We start from the raw sequence: 27,605 nt of genomic DNA on the forward strand, positions 1-27,605 counted from the left end.
GTGGTCTTCGCTGTAGCCAGCTCCTTGGAGCATTCGGTAAGGCCCTTGGCCTTACATTCTGGAGGCACCACTGGCATCCCTGGGTGTGCTTCACTATAGTCAGCTCCTCAGAGCATTTGGTAAGGCCCTCGGTCTTACACTATATTCTCGGCCCTTTTTATATTTTATATTTTGAGACAGGGTCTCACTAAGTCACTGTTATGGTTCCCTTGCCTCAGCTTCCCATAATGCTGGGTTTACAGGTGTGTGGCACCATGCCCATCGGAGTTATAGAATTTTTTTTTTTTGGTAATGGGGATTGAACTAGGCACCTTGTGCTTGTGAGGGCAGGTGGCAGAACCACTGAGCTAAATCCCCAGCCCCCGGGTTATAGAATATTTTAAAAACAAAATTAAAAACTTGATTTGTTAAACACATAAAGTTCAAGAATACATAATTTTCTCAAACACATATGGCATATTTTTGCAAACTGGTTACCCAGTAAGTCAAAGCAAAACTCGAAAACGTTTGCATGACTTGATATTGTTGTGCCCAGATTGCGAAGTCCCCAAAGACCACCAGGAAGCCGTTTCCGATGCAAGCACAGGAGGGTCATTTATTCAAGCTCAAGCAGGGGCTCTCAACTGTCACCGACACAGCGGGTCAAGATTGAGAGCCCCGCATTTCAAATTAGCAGGGTTTTTACTAAAGTTACAGCAAGGTTTTGGGGATTTTCCATTTAGCAATCACATGATTGGTTGGCATTTAGCAAGCATGAAGTGTATACTTCTGATTGGCTAGGCCCATTGGGGATTGAGGGGTGATTACGTATAGCTTTTATGAGGGAAAAGAGGGACAAAGGTTAGTGGCTGACTGTCAAGTACTGGCAGTCAGTAGACACAATGGCTAATGGTCATGACCATTATGTACTGATGGTCGGCACAATGACAGATTGTTTTACAAATAGGGGGCCCAGGGAACGTTTATTTCCTGGGCAAACAGATGGTTGAGCAATTAACTTAAGAACTTTGCTTTGTTACAGAGTGTGTCTTTTGTCCCAGAGCAAGCACATTTCAACCATTAATAATAGAGGCTCGGGGAATAGTGGCTTTTAGCAAAATGGAGTCGCTTTGGTCTCACAATATCATGTGGATAGTTTCTGTGTTTATAGACATGAAATATGGTTAGAAATGAGTAATAAAAATGAATATATATGAAGCAATTTAAAAGTACAAATGATTAGCAGCAAAGAAATAAAGATTGCATTAATCATAAACAGCAAAGATAACCCAATAAAATATACAGAAAATTATTAAAATTAATGGGAAGCAGTAAAGCTGCTGAATCTTAGAATAACTGGATTCCCATGAAGAACGTATTACTGTGAAAAAGTTATAAAAACCAATGATAAAAGCAACAAAGTATATAGTACTTTTGGATAAAGATAACACCAACATTTGAGACTTATGGAAAAGATGTCATAAAACTTGATTATGAACATTAAAGATCAAAATAGAAATGAGACATGATTCCCATGCATTAAAAAAACAAGTATCTTTCACTCAAGTGCTTTGTTTGATTTGTTTCAATTCCCAACAATTGCCAAACATTCATTTATGTTGTTTTGACAAGCTAGTCCTAAAAGTTACATAGGAGCTAAAACAGCTCTGAGGAGGGAGCTAAGACCTCAGGGAGCATTTCACTGCCACTGCAATTTACCGCGCTTGACCCAACAGCGAACAGCCAGCGATTCAACAGTGAGCCTGCGCTGTCAAAATAAGTAACTCCAGATGATAATTATTTTGCTTGCAGTCCCTGTTTCACCCAAACAACAACAGATTGTGAAACTTGATCCCTTATCTTTCTGCAGCTGTCGGAATAGCCCAAAGTAGTCAGAGCTCTGTTTAACTTCAAAGAAAAACAATGAACAATAAACATAACTTCGAGAGCATTAGAGTCTAAAAAAGGAGCTATGCTTGGAAATTCGCCTGAATGAGAAAGCCTGGTGGTTATGGGACTTAATATCTTGAATAAAACACGGGCAGTTGAGAATGATTTGTCCTAGTAATGAATTTAAAAATTCCTTCATTTAGGAAAGTACTTTACGTACAGTGAAACCAAGAAGAGTGTTGTAATATCTATCTTAATACATTCCACATGCATTATGATTCTGCTTATGTATTTTCAGGACTCTGAATATGCATTGCTAATATCAAAGAGAATTAAGGTGTAGTTTTTCTTACATTAGAAAATGTAGTTTTAAAATATTTCCTCAGAATTCAAGGATCCTCAGTGAATAACTAAATACACATACATTTTTCCTGTAAGATGTTTTAGCAAAATAGCAACCACAGGAATTAAAACACATGACATTTACAGATAAGTTGATATTTAACACCAGAAATTCGCTTGCTGTGTTCGCTCCAAGAAGTGATGATTCCCAGAGTGGCTGCACTGTGACTGGAGTCCTTCATGGCCCTGTTCACATCACGGCCAGATGTTCATGTCTATTAGGATGAATCACAAAGGCTTATCAGGTCAGCCATCTTCTCTCAGTCTAGTTCTAAACAAACTAGCTCAGTAAAACATTCTGAAATTTGAGGATGTTTGTCTCATATTTCTCATAACTTACTATAGGAAGTACCAATTAATTTGATAAAAATTTTAAACAGGATGAAAGTCTTAGGATATTTTACTTGTGTTACCGTAAAAGAACATTTGACACCTAAATAGTAGAATTGGAATGACAAAGTTTTTTATTTTATGCTTTGCTGTGAAGCTATGAAGTTGACCCATATTAAATTGCCAATTGTTTTTTGAGCCATAAATCAGGACTTTCATTTGCTTTGATGGAGTAAATGATGGCTTCATAATTGGGTTAAGGCTTACTAGTTTCCCACAGAGATATGGGACATCAGAAAGATAGACCAGACTGAAAAATTACTTGTCACTAAATCAGGAGTATACATATTATTGAAGTATACAATTAAAAAATAAAGTTTAAAAGGTATAGAAAAATCTTAGTTTGTTCAGAAAGGAAAATGTTGGTGCAGCCAGCTTGTTCCAGGGCCTCTAGCCCCTCCTAATTCTAGTCTTTTCTCTACTGGAAACACAGATATTAAAATTTCCACATATATTGACTTAGACAATGATGTACCATCACTGTTACTATTTATAGGATCTAGATTTCATGTAGGCATTGATGGTGGTCTTGATGTCCACATCCCCACACTCAGGACCTGGCAAACAGAAGCCACAAATGGTTACAGTCATGAACAAAGCATTTCCATGCCTTAGCCATCTGTTAGGTCCTACAGCACATTATGTTATACCTTTGCCTTAGAATCAATACTTTGTTTTTGTTTTTAAATGTATGGTGTCAACAAGTGAGGAAATGCCTTATAATCACAACAGAACATTTTAAAGCTTTACTATAGTATCTCCCTCTTATCTGAGGAAAACCAAGTCCCCCAGTGGATGCTTGAAACTTCAGATAGTACTGAACCCTACATCTATTGTGACTTTTTTCCTATGCATACCTGCTTACGATAAAGCTTAATTTTAAATTAGACACAATAAGAAGTTAACAATAACTGATGATAGAATAGTTGTGAAAGTATGCTGTAATAAAAGGTGTATGAATGTAATTTCTATCTTGAAGGAGTCAAGAGGTAACATTTTCAGGTCAAAATTGACCTCCAGTAACTGAAACTAGAAAGTGAAACTATAGATAAAGGCGGACCACTGTAATAAAATTCTAAGACATGAAGGCCTAAGTCTCTTAGTTGGGTACTTTTTTATGAAGGCAGGTTGGTCTTGTTTGGACATGTTAACTTCTGCCCTCAAGTCTGCACAGTGGCTATGTGGGAGAGTGCGGAACTGCATGAGTGGACTGAGAGCGTCCCAGTCTCACCCCATGCCCAGTGGTCATGATTCTGGACCTGCCCACTTCCTGCGCAGTGGCAGGTGGGTGAACACTGGCCTCTGCTTCTCAGATGACCTCCCTAAATCTCATACATGCCTGTTTGTATGTGTTAAAATGACCAGTTTGACTTCCCTACCGTATTTGCAAATTTAGTTTAATACCTCTTGAATTTCAATAAAAGACTTACTCAGAATAATGTTAAGGTGCTTATATTTGTCTCCTAGGACCACAGACACAGGAGTTCTTTCCCACAAGGAGCACCTACCTGTCACTCAGGTTGTGATGACAAATTCAGGGCAGTCACACACTGAAGCAGGTTGCACCCTGGGGCCTCTGCTCTGCCAAGGGGACAGTAAGTAATTTCAAGAGGGACTTGCTTGATAGTAATATGTGTCAATGTTTTATGAGAAATTTACCACACAGGTTCATAGAAACACCAAATATCTTGGAAATATATTATTTACTAGAGTATTTAGGGTAGAAAAGAAGAAACCTACTTGGTAATTCTGAGAAGAAAGTGGGAGGAATTATATTAGCTCTGGTTCAGGTCTCTTTCATGTAGTATTTAAATAAGTACAGCTGTGAAGACTAATGGAATCATCTGGGATATTGTGTCACATAGTTAGCAAACTTTAATACATGTTGAGTATCCTCTACCCAAATGGAGCCAGGAGAGTTCCACATTTCAGATGTTAAAATCTTTTCATATATCATAAGAAATTGTCAGAATGAGATCCACATCTAAACACCAGCCCTTTACATTTTGTGTACACCTTCTACACGTAGCCTCAAGGTAATTTTTACAGTGTCTTTAATGTGCTTGCTTTTTGTTTTGACTGACTCATCACATGAAGTTCAGTGTACAGTTTTCTACTTGAGACATTCTATCAGCACTCAAAGGTTTCCGATTTGGAGGTGTTTTGGATTTCAGGGTTAGAGATACTCAGTCTGTACAGAACTGAGCCAACTGGCTGGCCACTAGGGTAGAGTGTGAAAGAGACAGGTTGGAAGAGGATCACAAAATGCTTTGAAAACCAAGCTGGCTTACAAGCCATGGCCTACTGAAGGCAGATTGGAGTGTGTGTCCAGAACCTCACCAAGCCATCTGCCTGCAGAACATACAGCAACATTAATGTAAACTGTCCAGGTAACCCAGATATTTTCAACAGTGAACTATGCAAGTGAACTAGCTGCAAGCAGTGCACATTAACATAATGACACAGCAATTTTTTAAAAGGAAGAAAAAAATTATATAACCTTCAAACATTATATACTCCTACAAACATCTTGTATCAAAATTTTGTTTCAAAGCAAAGAAAATGAATATATGTAAAACAGAACATTACATGCCAGTAAGGGGTTAGTGCACTAAGAAGACATGAGTTGGCACCGTGTATGGTAAAACAGACTTCAAAATATATTAAGCAAAAACTGAGCACACGGAGAGGAGAAATAGATGAGTCTATAATTATAAATACAAGTTTCAATAAATTCAAGTTTCAAGTTCTCTTTAATCTATGGGGCCAGGTTTTGGAAGGTGTGCATGGAAGCATTAACTTATCTAAATGACATTTATAAAACATTCTGCCCCCGTAGAATACATATTCTTTCCAAAGGCATGTGGATCATTACCTAGGTAGAACATAATTCTATCATAAAATAAACAGCAAATACTATCATTGTAATCATGCAAAATATATTATTTGACATAATTGAGCTAAAGTTGAAATAAATAACAAACTTAACAGGAAAGTCCAAACACTTGAAAACTAAACACTAGTCTGCTGAATAATGAGTCACAAAGAGGAGCTTAACAAATATCACAAAATGTACTGCACTCAATAAAAATGAAAATAAAGCTTATCACAATTGGTGGGATGATGTAGTTCTTACAGGACTTAGAGAGAGGTTTATAGCACTAAATGCTTATATTATAAAGCAAAAAGATCTCAGTGAAATAGCCAAACATTTGCCATAAAGATCTAGAAAACAAGTAGAAAAACTAACAGTAAACAGAAGGAAGAAAATAATGAATAGAAGTCATTTAAATTAAATGTAGAACACAGTAAATAAGATCTTTAAAAACCAAATAGGTTTCATTTAAAAGACTGTTAAAATTGATAAACTTAGCAAAGCTGAGAGAGAGACAGAGAGAGAGAGGGAGATAGAGACTGGAAATTACCTAGATGATGCAAATCCCAGTATAAGGACAGACAGAGCCCATCTGGATCCGAAGTGTGAAAAGGGCAAACTGCGAACAATCAGTGCACACAAGTCCTGTTACCAAATGAAGTGTGGCAATGCCTTCTGAAACCTGTGATAAAACAGTTAATGAAAACAGACCTAAAGCATGAAAAATTGAATTTATAACTTATTTTATATAATTTATGATTAATTAAGGTACAATAATCTATGAGTTTATATATTATATAATATAAAAATCCATATGTTTGACTTATATCAATTTATTTTATAATTTTATTTTACATGATTTAGTATTAATATTCCATTTATTTATATATAATTTCTAATCTCCAGGAATTTGTTTTTGGTACCAGAATCAAACTCAGGACCTTGCGCTTGTGAGGCAGGTGTGGTGCTGCTCAGCTAAAGCCCTGGCCCAAATGGTGTTAGAGTTGATGAGATTTCACCTGATCCATTCCCCACCACCCCCATACCAGGGATCAAATTCAGGACCTCACACCTGCAAGGCAGGTGTGGTGGCACTGATTCAGGAATTTATCCCAGGCTGAGAGGGTTTCACTAGTGAATTCCACCAAAGCAGAAATAGCACTATACAGTCTACACAGTGTCTTCCAGAAGAGCAAGAAAAAAACTCTTTCCAACTATTTTTATGAGACCAACTTGCTTCTGATACTTCAGATAGACAGGAAAATGCAAAAAATGATACCCAAGTACCACACTGAAAAATCCTCAAAGAATATTACCAAATTATAGGTGGAATATTTAAGAGAATACTACATCCTAACTGACTGAAATTGATCACAGGAATCTGAGGTATATTCAGTACTTGAAGATTAATCAATGTAATCTACTATATTAACAGTCTGAGGAATAATACTCACATGCTGGTGGCTTTGCATCAGTTGATTTAAATATGATAATTTAAATAATGATATATAATTCAACACTGTCATTTATATGCATGACAGATTTATAATAAAATTATTAGCTAACTAGGAATAGAGGGCAATTTTCTCACCTAAAAAAGGACGTCTAGTCACGCAGAAGACGCCGAATCACCTCGATACAGACAGGCAGGTCTGCCCACACCCTACCAAGGTCCCCAGTTGCGCAGAACACAAGCCGAATCAGCCCACTGCAGACAGGCAGGTCTGTGCACGCCCTACCGAGGTCCCCAGAAGCACAGAACACACTCCGAATCAGCCTGCTGCAGACAGGCAGCCACCTGATTCCACACTACAAAGATGCAGAGGACAGTACTGAGTCCCACTGTTCTCGACCCAGAGGGAGGGGCTTCTGAGCCACCATCCCACTGCTCCTGGTCCAGAGGAAGGGGTTTCCCGGCCACCATCCCTCCGGCTGCTCCCAGCCCACAGGAAAGGGCTTTTGGGTCACCATCCCTACTGCTGCTCCCGGCCCCTGTCCCACCTCACCCAGCTCAGAGTAGGTAATCCGTGCACGTGCTAACAGCCCCCCACAACAGTCAAAATGAGAAAACATGTAAATAAGTCCCAAAACCAGACTTCCAGATCACCTACAGCAACCCCAAAGGGAAATGAGATGGAACACTCTGATACTCAACCAACTGGACCCACTGAACTGGCAACAAAAGGGGATCTGGAAAAAATGAAATCAGAAATAATTTCTCAGATAACAGGAGAAACTGTGCCCATAGTGCAAGACATGATTAATAAATCTAGAGAGGAGCTCAGGAACATGATGGAATCCCAACATAAGAAACAAATGGAATCCATAACACAGATGCAAATAGATTTCCAGGACATGAAAAACTCCATTGAAAGTCTACACAGCAGAATGAGCCAATGTGAGGACAGAATTTCAGATATAGAAGATAAGATTGCAATTAGTGACCAGGAAAAGAAAAATTGCTTCAAAATTGTAAGGGAACATGAGAAATCAATCCAGCAGCTGCTAGATGATGCAAAGAAGAATAACATAAGACTGATTGGAGTCAATGAAGAAACAGAAAAGAGTGCAGATGACATAAAAAAATCTTCACAGAAGTAATGGCAGAAAATGTTCCAAGCAGAGGTAAAGAGATTGACATATAGATAAGTGAGGCATATAGGACTCCAAATAGCCTTGACCAAAAAAAATCTACACATAGGCATATAATTGTTAAGATTCCAGAAACACAACAGAAGAACAAAGTTCTACAAGCAGTTAGAGAAAAGAAACAAATCGCATACAAAGGAAAGCCCATCAGAATCACAGCAGACTTCTCAACACAAACCATCAAGGCAAGAAGAGCTTGGAGTGACATATTCCACACCCTAAAAGAAAACAGCCTCCAACCCAGATTGATGTACCCTGGAAAACTATCTTTCAAAATGGATGGAGAAATAAGATACTTTCATGACAAAGAGCACCTTAGGAACTTCGTGAATACCAAACCAGCACTCCAAAGAATCTTACACAATATCCTAGGAACAGACATTGAGGATCACAACCCCAGGAAGCAAAGCAGAATGAACCCATCTGGAACAACAAGGAATTAAATGTCAAGGGGGAGAACCCAACAAAAAGAAAAAGTCATGACAATGATAACTCAATATGTTTCAGTTATAACCATCAATGTTAATGGTCTCAATTCACCAATCAAAAGAAATAGACTGGCAGAATGGGTCAAGAAGCAAAATCCAACAGTATGCTCCATACAGGAAACACACTTAATTCAAAATGAAACTCATAGACTGAAAGTTAAAGGGTGGAAAACAATACTCCATGCACCAGGAACCCCCAAAAAAGCAGAAGTAGCTATCCTCTTTGCAGATTATGTAGGTTTCAAACCAACACTGATTAAGAGAGATGAAGAAGGACACTACAACCTTGTAAAGGGAACAGTCCAAGAGGAAATGATGACAATCATAAATGTCTATGCACCAAACACTAGTGCACCCAACTATGTAAAACAAATACTAACGGACATGAAAAGTCATATATGCACTAATACAATTGTAGTGGGGGACCGCAACACCCCACTGTCACAAATAGATAAATCAACTAAACAAAAAATAAGCAATGAAATACTAGAACTTAATTGAACTCTTGAACAAATGAACTTAACATGTTTACAGAGTCTTCCACCCCACAAAATCAGAATACAAATTCTTTTCAGCTGCACACAGGTCATTCTCCAAAATAGACCACATACTCGCACTTAGAACATGTTTAAGCAAGTGCAAGGGAATTGAAGTTATCGCCTCTATATTATCAGACCATAGTGCAATGAAATTGGAAATCAATAGCAAAAGAAAGCACAAAAATTTCATAAACATATGGAAATTGAACAACACACTTCTGAATAACCAATGGGTCACAGAGTAAATTAAAGAAATCAGACAGTTCCTTCAATTAAATGAAAATGACAATACAACATATCGGAATCTATGGGACACAATGAAAGCAGTCTTATGAGGGAAATTCATAGCAGGGAATATGCATACTAGGAAAACAGAGTGAGCCCAATTAAACAACCTGATGCTCCACCTCAAGCTTCTAGAAAAAGAAGAGCAGGACAAACCCAAAGCTCATACAAGGGAGGAAATTATAAAGATCAGAGGAGAAATCAATGCAATGGAGACTAAGAGAACGATACAAAAATCAATGAAGCTAAGAGTTGGTTCTTTGAAAGAATCAACAAAATTGACAAACCTTTAGCCAACTTTGTCAGAAAAAGGAAATAAAAGGCCCAAATCCATGCAATTAGGAATGAAAAGGTTGAAATGACAACAGACCCAGCAGAAATGCAGAAGATCATCAATACTTACTTCCAGAACCTATATGCCAATAAGATGGACAACACAGAAGAAATGGACAGATTCCTAGATACATATGAATTACCAAACTTGAACAAAGAAGACCTAAAAATTCTGAACAACCCAATATCAACCAATGAAATTGAAAATGTAATTAAAAGCTTATCAACTAAGAAAAGCCCGGGCCCTGATGGCTTCACTGATGAATTCTACAAGACATTTAGAGAGAGACTGCTGTCACTGCTGTTTCAACTCTTCAATGAAATTGAAAGGGAAGCAATACTCCCAAATTCATTCCTGGAAGCAAGCATCACCTTGATTCCCAAAGCAGAGAAAGACCCAACTGAAAAAGAGAACTATAGGCCAATCTCACTAATGAACATAGATGCAAAAATCCTCAATAAGATAATGGCAAACAGAATGCAGAAGATCATCAAGAAGATCATACACCCTGATCAAGTGGGATTCATCCCAGGGATGCAGGGATGGTTCAATATACACAAATCAATCAATATAATACACTATATCAATAGAGCCAAGGACAAAAACCATATGATTTTCTCCATAGATGCAGAAAAAGCATTTGACAAAATCCAACACGCATTTATGATAAAAACTCTACAAAAAGTTGGAATAGATGGTCTCTACCTCAATCTGATAGAAGCCATCTATGAAAAACCAACAGCCAATATCATACTAAATGGTCAAAAACTGAAATCCTTCACACTAAAATCAGGAACAAGACAAGGATGTCCACTATCACCACTCCTGTTCAATATAGTTTTGGAAACATTAGCCATACAATTAGACAAGAGAAAGAAATAAAAGGAATAAAGATAGGAAATGAAGAAGTCAAATTGTCATTATTTGCAGATGACATGATACTGTATATAGAAGATCCCAAGAACTCCACCAAAAGTATTCTAGACTTAATAACCAAATTCAGTCAAGTAGCTGGTTATAAGGTCAACACACAAAAATCAATGGCTTTCCTCTACACAAATAACAGACTCACTGAGAGTGAAATAGAGCAAACAATTCCTTTCACAATAGCATCCAAAAAACTGAAATACCTAGGAAGCAACCTCATGAAAGAAATCAAAACCTCTTCTCTGAAAACTATGGCACTCTGAAAAGAGAGATTGAAGATGATGTCAGAAAATGGACAGACATCCCCTGCTCCTGGGTAGGAAGGATTAATATAGTGAAAATGGCCATACTTCCAAAACTGCTATATAGATTCAATGCAATTACAATTGAGATCCCACCAGCATACTTCATGGACCTTGAGAAAACAATCCAGAAATTCATTTGGAGCAAGAAGAGACCCAGAGTAGCAAAAGCAATTCTAGGTAACAGAGACATGGCAAAGGGTATCACAATCCTTAACCTGCAACTATACTACAAAGCAACTGTGATAAAAACAGCATGGTACTGGCAAAGAAACAGACCCGAGGACCAGTGGAACAGAGTAGTAGATGCAGAAACAATGCCAGATACACTCAGCCATCTTATCTTCAATAAAGGAGCTAAACACCCTCACTGGAGGAAAGATAGCCTCTTTAATAAATGGTGCTGGAAAAATTGGGCTTCAACTTGCCAAAGATTAAAACTAGACCTATATCTCTTGCCATGCACTAAACTAAAATCAAAAGGGATTAAAGATCTAAATATTAAAATAGAAATGCTGAACCAGTTGGAACAGAGGTTAGGTAGAACTCTTGAAGACATTGGTGTAGGAAAAGATTTTATGAACAAGACCTCAGTTGCTCGTGAACTAGCCCAAACAATCAACAAATGGGATCTCTTCTTATTAAAAAACTTCTGTACAGCAAGAGAAACCACTAGCAGTGTGAAGAGACAACCCACAATATGAGAAAAAATCTTTACCTGCTTTTCCTCAGAAAAGGATCTACTATCTTGAATCTATAAAGAACTTAAAAAGATCAGACCTCCCAAATTTAAAGACCCAATCCAAAAATGGGCATCTGAAATGAACAGACATTTCTCAGACAAAGAAGTAGAAATAGCAAATAAATACATGAAAAAATGTTCAACATCACTGGTCATTTGAGAGATGCAAATGACAACAACACTGAATTTCCACCTCACCCAAGAAAGAATGGCTGCTATCATGAAATCAACCAATAATAAATGCTGGCGGGGCTGTGTGGAAAGAAGAACCCTGCTCCACGGCTGGTGGGAGTGTAGACTGGTGCAAGCACTGTGGAAATCAGTATGGAGATACCTCAAAGAACTAGGACTGGAAGTCCCATTTGACCCTGCTATTCCACTGCTGGGGATCTTCCCCAAAGAATTAAAAGAATCATAGCACAGTGATATATATGCACCCATGTTCATAGCAGCACACTCTGTAATAGCTAAAACTTGGAAGCAGCGCAAATGCCCATCAACTGGAGACTGGATAAAGAAAATGTGATTTTTTTTTATAAAATGGAGTACTACTCAGCCATAAAAATGAGAAATTAGAGACATTTTATAGCTAAGTGGATGCATATTGAGGCTATACTCAAGTGAAATAAATAGGACACATGTGTATAAATACCAAATAGTTTCTCTGGTGTGAGAAACTGAAAGTGTAAATAAGGACTAAAATGTATAATAGGAAATGTGAAATAGGAAGAAAAGGTTCAAAGGGGAAGGTAGTGGGAGGGGTAGGGGAAAGTAAAGAAGGGTATGGAATTAATATGAGAAAATGGAAAAATAGGAACAAAATCTTTGTAAATAGGGAGGGATGGAGGGGTTGAAGGGAGGGCTGGGCAAGAGTAAAAAGTAAGAACCAAGAGAGATCATGTAAAGGTGCAAATTTCCTATGATGAATCTCATTATATTGTATATCTAAAATGTACCAATGATTAGAATGAATAATCGATAATGCAAAATAAGAAGAAAATGTCCAAAGGAGTAGGGGTAGTGGGAGGCATAGGGGAAGGAAAGAAGGGAAAGGAAAAATGATGAGAAATGGAAAAAATGGAAATAAAGTCTGTAAATAGGGAAGGGTGGGGGAGGGTGAAAGGATGGGCTAGAAATGGGGAAAAAATAAGAACCAAGATGCATCACGTAAAGGTACAATTCCCAATGAGAAATGTAATTGTGTTATATATCTAAAATATACCAATAAAGGAATTAAAAAAAAAGAAATAGCATGTCACCTTCCATGTCACATGTCACCTTTACCCCAGTGGATCACCAATAATAATGTCATTTGCACAATCTCCTGTTTCTTCATTGACTGAGATAAGTCTTATTTTAGTCTTCTTTGCATCATCTAGCACCTGCTGGATTGATTTCTCATGGTCCCTTAGTATTTTTAAGAAATTTTACTTTTCCTGGATACTAATCACAATGTATGTGACATTCTGTCCTCACATTGGCTCATTCTGCTGCATAAACTTTCAATACAGTTTTTTTTTTTTTTCATACCAGGAACTGAACTCGAGATCTTGTACTTGTGAGGCAGGCAGCAGAACCACTGAGCTAAATCCCCAGCCCTCAATGGAGTTTTTAATCTCCTGGATATCTGTTTGGATCTGTTTTATGTATAACATTTACTTCCTGTGCTGGGATTCCATTATTTTCCTCAGCTCCTCTTTTTTATTTACCTGTGGTTGTTCTAGGGTTATTAATCATGTCTTGCATTATGGACACAGTCTCTGTTATGTGAGAAATTATGTCTTATTTCCTTTTCTGCAGATTCTCCTTTGTTGCCAGTTCAGGGAGTCCAGGTAGTTGAGTATCAGCTTGTTCCATCTCATTGTCTCTCGGGGTTGCCTTTGTTGATCTGGAAGTCTGGTTTTGAGACTTATGTGTCTTCTCATTTCAGCAGATGCAGCCTGCAGCACCTTTGTTGAGGTGACTTTTTGCTCCCCCAATGGGCTTCAATTCTCAGCAGACCACAGAGAGCCCTTTACTCTGTTACCACTGTGCCAATTCCTGGGTTCAGAATAGTGGCCTTGTGGATCTCTGCACTGCATTGTTGTCTGGGTGAGGTTCTAGCTGGGGGTTGTACAATCTTGGGATGATATCTGGGCATGTCTCTTGGTGTGGCCTGCTCAACTGTGTAGCTATTGTCTGGGAGGCCCTTAGGCTGGGTGCTGTGCACCTGAGTTGCTGGTGTCTGAGTGAGCTTCTGGCTGGGGTCTGTGGGTACTTATCAATGGTATCTGTGTGAACCTCTGGCTGTTGTTTGCATGCCTGTGCAGCTCTTTTTTAGGTGGGCCTTTGGCTTGTTCCTGAGGGCTCAAGCTGCTCGTGTCTGGGTGGGGCTCTGGCTTGGACCTGTATACAATTGAGCTGCTCTGGTCCACTTAGGCTTCTCACTGGGATCTGGTTGCACTTACTGATGGTATCTGTGTGGGCCTCTGGCTATTGCTTGCACACTTGTGCAGCTCTTTTCCAGGTGGGCCTTTGGCTGAGGCCTGTGGGCCCAAGTTCCTGGAGTCTCTAATTACATTCATTCTTAAAAATTTAAGTGGAGATAATATTGTAACTACCAGTTTTCAAGGTGCATTTTGTGATTACTTTGTAAAATTTAGAGATAATGTGCAGAAATTATTCATCACATTTTTTTCTTCTTTTTGATGAGTGTGGTGGTGGGGATAGAGCCCAGGTCCTCATTCATGCAAAGCTGTTGTCCCATAACTGAGCCACATCTCCTAGCCTACATTATGGATTTCAAGTATAATAACTTCACATATATTTATTATCATAACTGATATTCTTATGTTGTAGAATTCATCTTTGTAATAAATACTCAACTTATATGTTGCTTTAGAGTATTTTTTGTAGGCAATATTCCATCTTATCATCTTTTCATACTGCCTTTTTGTGTAGATCCTGTGCTTCTTGCAATTAAAAGAATGAAAAAAATTTAGCAATGATATAATTTTGCCCATTTTTGAGTAGGAAAAATTTATTCAGAGAAAGAAAGCTTCTAAGAGAGACAGAAGGGGGACCAGAAAATGGGTTGCCCTTGCCCATGTGTTTTTCAGTGATCAAATTTTACTGGAACACAACCATACCCCCATCTGCATGTTATTTATGGAAACTTTCATGCTGTAACTGCCTGCTTAACTGAGTAGTTACACCTGAATTCTAATGGCCTAAAATGTTGAAAATAAGACTATAATTAATAAATCTTGGAAATATGGATTCTCCTGTCATCAGCCTTTTTATAAAAAGCAAATGTTTATATTAATTTGAATTGTATGCCAAGAAGTAATGGTTCTCTTTAAGGAACAATAGCATCTCCAAATAAAATAGTGACATGATCCAAACATTTTTTTGGAACACAAAAATATTAGATTCAATGACAGCATTTACTTGCAATGTTTTTTGATTTTGTTTTGTTTAATTTTTAATTTGCTTTTTAGTTTTTTGAGACAGAGTCTCACTATGTAGTCCAGGCTGGCCTTGAACTCACAGCAATCTTCCTGCCTCAGCCTCTTGAGTGGTGGGATTACAGGCTTGTACCACAGCACCCAGCTTATGTGGTAATCTTTTTATTCTTTCTACAAAATAAGAGAGCATATGAACCAACATCACACAGAGGAAGAAATACAAAAGGTCAATTGATATATGAAAAATGTTCAACATCTCTGTCCATAGAGAAATACAAATTAAAGTGTAAATAGGGAGGGGTGAAGGGATTGAAAGGCAGGGGATGGGGAAAAAAAATAAGAACCAAGAAATATCGTGTAAAGGTGCAATTTCCCAATGATCAACGTCATCGTATTGTATACCTAAAATGTGACAATATACTTAATGAATAAAAAAATTATGAAATACAAAAAAATAGAATTCCATCTTACTCCAGAAAGAATGGCAATCATTAGGAAAACAAACAACAACAAATCCTAGCATGGCTGTGGTAAAAAAATGAACCCTACTGTATTGTCAGTGGGAATGTAAACTAGTACAAACGTTATGGACATCAGTATGGAAATTTCTAAAAGAACTGAAATTAGAAAATCCATATGACCCAGCTATCCCCCTGCTAGATATCTTCCCCAAACACCTTAAATCATCCTTCTACAGTGATACATGCATACCAATGTTTATAGCAGTACAATTCATAATACCTAAATTGTGGAAGCAAATTGTTGGGTAAAAAAAATGTGATATCTGTATAAAATGGAAATCTACTTGGCTACAAAGAGTCACATATTTGAGACATTTGTGGGAAAGGGATGCACCTAGAAAACATAATGTTGAGTGAGATCAACCAGACACACAAGCTTAAATACCATATGGTATCTGTCATTTAAATCAGGCAAAGTAAAAAGAAAATGACACAGGACAGATATAAAGAACAAGGGCATGGATGTCTTGCAATAAGGAAGTGGTCCAAGGGAAACAGGGCAAGGAGTGAGGAGGGGAGGAAGGGGAAATAAGAATAAAGGTATGCCATGTTCAGGAACCTAATAATCTCAATTAATGTAAGTAGTATGTACCTGTTATGGCTTGTTTCTAGATGTCCCCCCAAAGCCTCATGAGGTGTTCAGGGGAGGGACTGTTCAGAGGTGGCTGGATGTAGAGTGTGTAATGCTGAGATCAAGGGTGTATGATTACTACCCTTTGGCTAATAGCAGACTGCCACAGAGCCTCAATACCTGCTGTAAAGTGATGAGCATGCTCTTCTGCATGCTATGCCTAGCTGCTCCCTGTTCCCCTCCACTTCTCAGTGCTGCCATCTCTTCCCCTGGGAAATCTTCCAGAGCCAACTGCACATCACATTCCTGTATCTGATCACAGAACTTTGCTTATGGCATCTATGTGAATTTACAATGATCATTTTTTGTCTGCCCCACTAGTTGAAGGTATGGGGCTCATGTATTTTAACTGCAGTCCTTAGTATAGTGTGTTTCACATTGTGGGCACTCAGTGTACATTTGTTCAGTCTATGAATGACTGAATCTGCAAATGGAAATTTCTTTATATATAAAGGGTGGTCCTATATTTTATTTCTGTCTTCTTTCTCCCTGACACATACTGTTAGGAAGCTGAAAATCTGGAGTGTATTTTATTTATGTAATAAATTCACAGAACTGCAAAATATGTAAAAGAAAAGTTGAAAATAAAAGTAGTAGACTATAAAAAGAGCTATCAGAAAAAAAAGAACAAAATCACAGAATATGAAAAAGTAAAACAGGTACGAGAACTCTGCAATGCAAATTATAATATCCTAGTTTTAATGAAGTGTTTCAACTACTTATTTCATAGTGCAGATAGATGTTGGCATTTTTATTGACTAAATTTTGAGGGCTTTCAGGGAAGAATAGTTCTTCTTGGAAATAAAAGAACACCATGCTCATTATGAATACTTCTAACAATTAAATGTGTATTTTTCAAATCATAAGTTTGATTTAATAAGTATAGAAGCCCGCCATATAGAAATTTTACTATTTAGTGAATAGAATTGTGAAATATAAAAATTTTCTATTTGTATAACAATTAGTGCTAAAAGGCACATGTTATGTAAATCCCTTCTTACTTTACTAATTTTTCACTCTGAATACATTTTTAAATTTTGCGTTCAATTTGAATAATTTAATTAAAGTATAGGAATTTTAAAAATATATCTTTGATTGATATTTCTAAATTGTTCTGTTTATATTACTATACAGTTCTACCAACAGTGTATGAAAGGGCCATTTTTGTAGCCTTGAAAAACCTTCAAAATATTTATACAGCTTTATCTCTGTGTGCAGATGTGTGTGTGTGTGTGTGTGTGTGTGTGTGTGTGTGTCCAGTGAGAAAGAGCAACCCAGGACCTCCTATATGTTGTAAGACAAAAACTCAGTGAAAATCTCCAGCTCCTGATTTATTCTTAACATGTGCATAATAAAAAGTAAAATGGAAAGTGATTACTGATAACTTTACTCAATATTTCTCTTTAATACATAGATAAAATTAATTCAGATTTCTATGTTGAAATAATACATTATTTTTGTCATTTCATTATTCAATCCTGTCTTGTACTAAATGGTATTTCAAAATTATTTATAAACTGTATAACAATGTACAACATAACCTGAAAGTTTTAAAATAATAAACACAAAAGATGTGATTATAGGTATTAGACTCCTTAGTTTCCTCTTGGATTAAAATAATTTCTAAATGTATGCTATGTGTAAGACAACTGAAGATGCTATCTTATACTGTAAAGCATTTTTCAGATACCTGTTCTGTTTCAGGAACACAAAATTTTACATATCATGAATTTATAAACTTGTGAACAATCATTTTTATATACTTAAAATGGCTAACATCTATATTTGTTTTGAAGAATTGGTATACACACAAACTTTTGGTTTCTAAACTTTTTCTGATGGCCCTCCCTCCAGACCCAGAGACCTTGGGCCCTAGGATGAGAGAGAGCCCAGGGCAGCAAATCCCAGAGCTTTGGGAGGCTGAAGTAGGAGGATCACAGATTTAAGCCCAGCCAGGGCCAAATAGTGAATTAGACTTGGCCTCAAAACAAAAAAGATGAGAAAAAAAAATTAAAATGATGTGGGAATAGAACTCAATGAGATGTCCCAGACTCAAATTCTAGTATAAAATAAATTGGGGGGAAAAAAAGAATGATTAAATCTTTTCCAACTAAGATATCCAGATCCTGAGAGGATATATGTAGTATCAAATTTTCAGCCACCTCATTTAAATGGTTAAACATTAAAATTTGAACCAATGCAAATACCTGCCAGTATCTCAATGTCTACATGATGGTCAATCCCATGCAAGGTGTGTTGACTAAAGCACACATGCAAGAGAAACTGCAAAAACTTTAGGTTCCTGAAATTACACGTGATTTTCATATTTTTCTTTTTAATATTTCTCCACTACAGAAATATTGAATTTATGTAATATAAACAGCACATTCTGAGGCTGGTTATACAAAATCAAATTAGAAAACACTGGTAATTCAAGGATATACACTCACAATCCATGCCAAAACCAAGACACAAACAAAATAACAACAAAAAAATCCTCAAGCTTGGCTTACAAGTACTTCAAAATGCATTTTAACAATTTTAATATTAAACGTACATCAGCAGTATGATTGAGCAATTTCACATCTAAGTATCTCCCCCAAGAAATGACAGTCTATCCCATATAGGCAAGTGTGTAAGAATGGTCACAGTGGGCTCCCTTGTCAGTCAACACTGGAAACAAAACAAATGGCCATCGGCAGATGGATGAGAAGTGATTCCTGCCCCATTCACACAATGGGCTGTGAGGGCTTCACCACTGACAAGAAGCAGCACATGGGAAACCCACCTTGGTTTACTGCCTGAAGAAGACCTGCAGAAAATATATACATATATACTGAATGGTTACAGCTCCATACCTTCTAGAAAGGGCAAATCAAGTGGTCAGCATGGGATGGAGAGACAGGAGGGGATAGCAGTGAACACAGGAAACTTTCCAAGTGGTAGCAGTGATGATCTCCACGGCCTCACAAAGACTCCACCTTGCAGTCACCACCCGCTGTCTCTTCCCTCTAGGTTGCAGCACTGAACACTGTACTTTATGATTGAGTTCAGTATCCAAGTGTGAATACCTCTAAATGTGCACCTAAAAGTTACAACCTGCTATGAATCCTCCATGCCTGGCCACCCAGGGGATAATATTTGTGGAACATCTCCACAGTCAATGTTTGAATTGAAATGAAACTGAAGGCAACCCAGGAAAGAAAATCCTCCTGAAATCCAACAGATCTCTAAGTAATGACCCTGAGCACTGTGTCTTGAGAGAGAATTAATCCTTTGCATGGAAAATCACACTCCCCACCATGCTTGCTGCATCTGAAGCATCTACATATTTCTTGCAATAAAACTTGAAAGTCATCAAACTGTAACATTACAAATTGTCTACTTTCTCACTGCTGTTTTTAAGGAGCATTCAAATTTCTTTCATTATGTAAAGGATGGGCGGTATCTTCCCAAAATAATGAATAGCTTTACAGGACAGCAATGTATGCACATCCATGTTATAGCAGCACAATATGTAATATCTAAATTGTGAAAACAACACAAATGGCCATCAAAAGTGTAGTGGTTAAAAAAAATATAGGGTTTCTTTTTTATAAAATGGAATATTTATCAGCAACAGAAGAGGATAAGCTTGAGGCCTTATCCATGTTGAGACCATAGAATTTATTGAAATCAAACTGAAGCACATTTCCAAATATTACCTTGTTTTTCTGGTGTGAAAAACCAAAAGGGTAAAAGAGTTCCAAAATGTATAATAGATATTGGGAAATAGAAAATATCCAAATAGAAAAGGGAACAAGGGAGGTGGGAGGGGAAAATTAAATGAGGGACAAGGAAAAAAAATAGAAAAATGGAAGCAAACCTTTTGTAAATAATGAGGAGAAGAAGAATTTAAAGAGAGGGTAGTGGACTGGGCAAAAGGGACTCATGACATATCATATAGAGAGCCACATTCACTATGATGACTACTGTGATCAGTATGTAGATGTCAAATAAACCAATAATATTAATTTTTTTAAAAGCTCCATAACTCTAAAATACTTCTGGAATTCTATATAAATGAAACAAAACGGTACATTTTTCTGCCAAAATAAAAATAAAAGAAGGGGTAATAGGGTCTTCTTACCAGACCAGGAGGCTCATCCTATGGACCCCAGCACATGACCTCACTTCCTTGGCGACAGGTCCCAACAGAACTTGGAATCCTGGAGTCACCGGGCACCACGGTCTCACCAAGGCTGCCTGACAGTCACTTGGCTGGAGACAGTCAGCTGTGAGCATGCTGTGCTGCTTTCCCAGGCCTCCAGGCCCCAGCCTCAGGACCCCGCATGGGAAAGCACTTGGGAACGAGAGGATGGATGACTAAGTTCAGACACTACAGGCCACTCAACAGGAACAACCCAGTCCTAATGGGCAGCACAGGGCAGGTCTCACCACACCCAGAGACCTTGGAGCCTGAGATGAGAGGGAGCCCAGGGCAGGTCTCCCTGGGCCTGGCCACCAGGCACTCTGAGCAACCGAGTCCAGGACAAGAACATTTAGGCCTGCCCACCACTGTGAGTCCCCTGTACCACTCCCACCCTGGGTCTTCACTCTCTGTGTGGGGGGTGGGAGGACAGGGTAGGGAGAGAAGCACCTCCTGCACAGGAGCAGGTGCTGGGAGGCTGTGAGCCTGGGTCCTGTCATGTCTCACCCCTGACAGGGCTGGCAGGAGGAGAAGGCCACTGCCCAGGGATGACCCATAGCCTTGGAGTCATCTCCTAAACTCTTGGGATAGAAGCCTGTGACAGAGCTGTTTGCCTTTGGGGAGCACAGGGTTACCTGGGACAAAAATATCACAAACTGTGACAAGGCAGAGCCTCATGCTGCCTGCCAGCCACTGGACACTGTCCCACCAGAGCTGCACACAGGACATCAGGACATCAGCCTGGATCTGTCACTGGGGCTTGTGTGCCATGTGCCTGTGATGGACACTGGGCCAAAATAACAACAGGTGACAGCTCAGACACAGGTGTGTGTGTGTGAGGAGAGGAGACGCTGTCCTGGGGCCACAGGGGGACAGGCCCCTTGGGGACAGGCAACACTTTCACCTCCCCCCTGCGGGGCTTGGTAACAGTGGGCCAGGGTCCTGCTCCAAAAGATATCCGGGTCCCAGGTCACCTAGATCCACATCCTCTCTGCTCAACCTCCACCTTGGCCAGGGGCAAGGTCACTGTCCACATGCTGGAGGAGACCCAGGAAAGGGACGTGGACAGATGTCACTTCAATCCTGCCATGAATGCATTTGGCCACCATTTCACCTCACTGTAACTCCAGGCCAAGGCATCTATGTTGCTGATTCCTTATCTCTACCCTGGGAGGGGTCTCAGGACCCATGGGATGTTGCTCTTAATGCACAGAGTTACACACAGCCTCTCCTCAGCTAACAAGCTGGCCTGAAATGCTAGTATTTCTAGGTGTCCCTTCTGAAATTTAAATCTATAATGAGGCTCACTTTCTGTCAGATCCTCCTGTGCCCTCCTGGTAGGAGCCACTATGGACAATTCAGAGTTTGATCAAGGCTTAATCCTCCATCCCTCCTGATGACTCATGGGTGGGACACCAACTCCATGTGTCCCCATTGTTCCCTCACAGACTGGAAATCAGGTGGCCTAGAGCCTGGCAGAGGTCTGCACAGTGAGGACAGCACAGCCAGGCATGCCAGACACCCTGAGGGAGGCCCTGGGGCAGACCTTCCTGAAAAGCTGGCCTATCAACAGGCCCTCCTTCCCTGACCCCAGAAGGGTCTGCATTTCCTCCCCACAGGAAGGCATGGTGGGAAGGTGAGTTCTGCTCTCAGGAGCACAATGGATTGGCCACTATGGCTCCAAGTCTTGGGAAAGTGCAAGCCCCACTCAGCCTCACTTTCAACTCTCAGCAATGGAGTGCTGGGAAAATCAAGCCCACATCATGGCTGTGGTATAGAATGCAGCCTCTATGGTAAGGGTGGACCCTGGCCTTGGGCCTGTGGAAGACCACCTACAGCAGCTGTGCTGATTCACACAGATGACCTTCCACCACTGCTGGGAATCTAAGCCTCCTCCTCACTGAGGCCTGCACTTGGGGAAAGTTGTTCTGGTCATTTTAAATATTGAAGAGTTTCTCTATGGGCTTCAGGGTGGTCCTGCAGCAGGAATCCTTGGGCATGCAAAGGCCCCAGGCCCACTCAGATATCATGCAATAGGAAGTGGGTAAATCATTTATTGAACATACATGTAAACACACTATGCACAGATACTTTTCCAGGCATTGACAATGATCCCATAACCACAGCACTACCTTCTTGGATTTCAATGCTATTTGGGCTCCTTACAGTCACCCTGGACCTCACAGCAAGTATTATCCACAGTAGCACAGATGAAGCTTTCTGGAATCCCTAGTTGGGGATAAGCAACAGTGCAAGAGGAGTCCAGAAGAGGCACAAAAAATGAGAAAAACTTGGCTACATGAGCTACACCCTGAGGAGAGCCACCACAGGATGGACGCCTAATGTCCCTCAATTCTCAGACAGTTGTGGAGCACCAGCCCTGTGCCCTTGAGTACAACCACAAAGCAGACAACAGACCCTGTCCTCTTGGAGCTGACAGTGAGGACAGGCAGGGAGTCATGGGATCAGGCTACCCTGAAGAAGGCAAAGGCATTCACACCACTGAACAAGGGGTTCATCTCATGGAGCCTTCTGTCAGGCTCCCAGGGCTCTGGGGCAGGAATTCTATACCAGGCATAGGGAGCAGATGGGGTTCACTCATGGACAAACTGGGCAGGAGGCTGAAAGCTAGAATTTATTGATCCCCTAATCTTAACCCTAGCACTGGTCCTTAAATCTAATCCTAAATAAAACCTAAACCTAAACTTGAACCTACCTCTAAACCATACCCCTGACCCTAACCTTCAAGACAAAAATCTGAAACTAAACCTAAACACTAACTCTAATAAAACCCCTCTTCATAACATTAAATCTAAGCATATTTCAATCCAAATCCCTAGCCACTAACTCTAACCATAAGATTAACCCTGAATGTAACCCTGAAAATTTATCCTAAATCAAACCCTTAACGTACCCTTCATGTTCACCTGAACCCTAAACATAACATTCATACTCACCCTAAATCTTAACCATAAATAACATCAAACTCTAATCCTAATCCATAACATCTAACACTAACCCTAACTTCCACCCCAATACCATCCCAAATCCAATGCTAAGCGGAAACCTAGCCCTAACTCTAAGCCCCACACTACCCCTAAAGCCAAACCTAACATAAACCCTATCCTAATATCCAATGCTAAGCTTAAACCTTACTGCTAATCCCTACAATATTTTCAGCAAAGAGACTCAGAGAGACCCTCTTTCTGTTGTTGACCTCTGGCCTACCTTCTGGATCTCAGAACAATGTCCTGTATAATCTCAGCAAGTCTTTGGAAAGGATCCAGTTAATGGCTCAGCAACAGCATTTGGAGGGGGGTGGCCAGGGGGTGCTGGTGGCTCCAGAAAGGCTCAACTCCTCGGCACTAGGGAGGCTCTGTTTCTCGGAGTTTGGGGGCTGTGGTACCCCGGTCCTCGAGCCTCACCTACTCCATGCTGGCAGGGCTGTGCTCCTTGGAACTTGGGGTGGGTGCTACAGAGGTCTGAGAGGCTCACCTCCTTTGGTACAGGGAGGCAGGCCAACGGAGGGGAGGGCTGGGGGGGGGAGCAGCTTCTACTGCTCCATCCCCTGAGGCTGTGGTAGGCATGTCCAAGATGCTCATGCCCTCAGCAGAATCCTCAACTAAATCCTAAACCTAAATCTTGAACCTGACATCAACCTTAAATCATAACCCTAAGACTAAACTATTAGCAGAACCCTAATCTGGAACCCAGTCCCCAAACAGAAATCTAATAGAAACGCTAACCACAATATTAAGTCTAACTGTAATGCACACCAAAATTCTCACAACCCACTCTAACCCTGAACCTCACCCTGACCCTAGCCCCAAACCCTTAGCCTAAACCCTAACTCACACCTAATCTTCATCCTACCACTAACCCTCACCATAACCTTCCTGCTCACCCTAACCCCATACCTAATGTTCACATTCACCCTAAGCCAAAACCCTAAACATAGTCCTTGACTCTAACCACAAAATCTAATCCCAATTCCTAAATCTAAACACTAACCACAGCCTCAAAACAAACAGCAACCCAATCCAACAGGAATCCCAACCCCAATCATAACCTTACTGCCCACTTTAACCCTAAAACCTAAACTCGCTTAAACCCTGATCCTTATACTTAACTCTAATCTTAACACTAACCACTAACCCCAATGGTAGAAATTAAACAGTACCCTCACCTGAAACCCTAATACTATCCCTATGCATAACACTGAAACTAAAGCCCAACACTAATCCTAATCCCTAAGAGTCATCTTCACTCTAAGATTTATCCTCACTCAAAACCCAACACTCTCCTTTACCCTATGGCCAAACCTCACCTTAGCCCTCAGACTATCCATAACCTTCATCCTCAGCTTCGTCCTCACCTAATGCTCTTGAATACTAACCCTGTTTCTCTCACTGTCCAATCGAATGTATTACCAATGTGTTTAGTGATGAAAATCGTACACAATGTGACCACTAACCAAAACCCTTGAAGGTAAAATATCAAGAAAGGGTGAGGAAAGAACAAACTCTTCAAACAGAAAACAAATATACACATAGTATTCTCAAGCCTCACAAGTCCCATTTGCAATTCCTGCTGGCCTGACCACCAGTGTTACATGCATGAAGATCCCAATGGGTGACTTTTTATTAATTTTATTAGTAAAAATACCAATAAAGGTGTAATGATCTGTTGGTACCACCAGAGGTAAAAGCTGCATGATGGGACAGTCACACGTACCACCAGGGATTGAGTTGCCCAGCAGTGAGACATGAATGATGGCTCTATTGTGAACATATTAAATACCAAAGGTCTGAGTGCTAAGACACTCCCTCCTCAGAGTGAGCCCCTGCCACCATTTGCAGTTTCCCTCCAGGGACAAGTATAATTTTCATCCTAAATCACTGGACTTTTCTAAAAGTAAAAAAATAGAAAAGACAGAATAAAAACTAAAGATCTAAACAGTTGTATTATGTCTTGTCATGTTGCAGAGGGTGAAAGACAAATGTAAAAAAGTTTGTACGTATGGTGAGATAACTATAATTTAAATGATATTTTTGAATTGGACTGAAATATTAATCCAAAACCAAAATCTAATTCTCTATGATAAAAACAAGGATTTTCTAAAATATATATACATAGATCTTTTAATGACATTTACAAAGTACTGACTTAGAAAGCAAAGACTTTGTGAGTGTCAGGGTCTTGATCACTTAAGTGAAGTGAAGTGCAGCTCATCTGCCTGACCACAGATCCACAGCTCAGCCTGCTGGCCATAAGTGTGTGGGACACTGGGACATTTCCCTCAATCCAGCTGTCTTCCAACAAAGGGCTGCACAGCATGTGTCATGGAGCAACGCAGAACAGAGCAATGGCCATGGTCTCCCTCCCTCCTGATCACAGGGCTGAGCAGGAGCTGCAGCTGCCCAGGACCTAGAGAGGATCAGACCACGGTCACCAGCCCAGGACAAGGTCTGAGTTCTCCATGCCAAAGCCAAGGGAGGCCTCTGATGATGCATATGCCCTCCACACCCCTGTGAAACCGAGGCCTCTAATGTGAGCTCTGTCAGCCATAACATCTGCGGCAGCAGAGCTTTTATGACTCCCTGCCTCTCTAGGCCCTGGGTCCTGGTGGGGAGTGAAAGCCACCCCTGGCCAGGCTACCCTGGCCAACACCAGAGTCAAGTTGTGGGTATAGGAGACCAAGTCCTTGTGCCCAGCTAATGAGACCATCCCCTCCCTCCTGAGTGCCCACACTCAGCACCTGCTGATTCTCCTGCAGTGGACAGAATAGCTGTGGTGGGTACCAGCATGCAGGGGGGAGGGGGAGGCTGGATGTGGGGTGCAGTGGGGCCCGATCTCAGCAGGCTCCACCATAGGATGCCTTTTTCATGCTTTTCTGGTCCCGACTGGGAGGACAACAGCCTGGAGGGTGAGGAGCAGTCACACACTAAGTGTGATGCCACCAGGGCCTGGCAGAGGCTCAGCTGCAGGTGACCACCCCACCTGCCACCACTGCAAAGTGACACAGTCCAATGCCACTCTGGGCCAAACACCAGGGCTGGGCTCTGTACCTGCAGAGGAAAAGTGACCCTGGCTGGTCTGGGGAGCACAGGGCCCCTTTCACTGTGAATTTTCCACTCTGCCATCCTGGGCCTTCCAGTTCAAGAGTCCCAGCTTCCAGGAGAGAGGGCCTTTCTAAGCTCTCTGCTCTCCTGTCTGGAAGCCTTTGCTCCATGGGCCCCCTCATTCCATCCCACTGCTGCCTGGAGTAGGGTGCTGTGCACACCTCTCCAATGGAGCTGTGAGGGCATCAAGGGCAAGCTGGGCCAAACCTTAGCCCTGCATGTGCAGCCTGCACCTGTCATGTCCTGAGGGTAGACAGCATTTCCAAAGGAAGGATGAGGTCTGCCTGGACAGAGGTGGCTCTGCACCATCCTGACCTTAGGGGCTGATCGGGCCCGGCCTCTCACCTGCATCTGCAGAGACAGGCTGGATTCTGGACTCCATGTGCCTGGGTCTTAAGGAGTCCACTTCACAGCCTGTGGTCATCATACCTTCTATGGTAGGCACGGAAACCAGGAACCTCCAGGAACATGCCAGGCTGCAGGTCCCTCTGTGGCCGTGAGCCTAGTGAGGAAAGTCACTGTGGGAGGCCTTAGCCTATGGTCCTGTGGCTGCATGGGGAAACCAGAGGGGTCAGAATAAGTGTGCACACTCACACTCATACACACATGCTCACACTACAGATGCTCCTTACTTGTGCCTGCTCACTTACACTACCACATCCTAGCTCCTCACCTGCTCATATGCACACACTCACCCATTCCCACACATGTCATCCTCACACACTAAACCACTCATCTATTCACATCTACATGCACAATCACCCACCTGCTCACAACTTCCCCTCAGCCAAAAGATTCACACTCCCTACCAATCCACATTCTCCACCAGTGTGCACCCACCTGGACTACTTCCCATATTGACACCTGACAGCTATGCATGTGTGCTCACCATTC

General features: G+C 40.6%; 1 long non-coding RNA gene across 1 annotated transcript in view; it reads right to left on the reverse strand.

Annotated features, from left to right (window-relative positions):
• Positions 1–575: 575 nt before the first annotated feature.
• LOC147828284 (uncharacterized) overlaps positions 576–27,605 on the reverse strand; it is a 50,225-nt gene continuing 23,195 nt past the window's right edge. The window contains exons 2-3 of the long non-coding RNA XR_015451052.1: positions 6,087–6,218; positions 576–2,486 (exon numbers count right to left, since the gene is read on the reverse strand). This is a non-coding gene — a long non-coding RNA (uncharacterized LOC147828284). The remainder of the gene's footprint in view (positions 2,487–6,086; positions 6,219–27,605) is intronic.

The sequence above is a fragment of the Heterocephalus glaber genome, unplaced genomic scaffold, assembly GCF_053883595.1.
Source record: "Heterocephalus glaber isolate CG9 unplaced genomic scaffold, H.glaber_assembly_v1.0 deba00001146, whole genome shotgun sequence".
NCBI lineage: Eukaryota > Metazoa > Chordata > Mammalia > Rodentia > Bathyergidae > Heterocephalus > Heterocephalus glaber.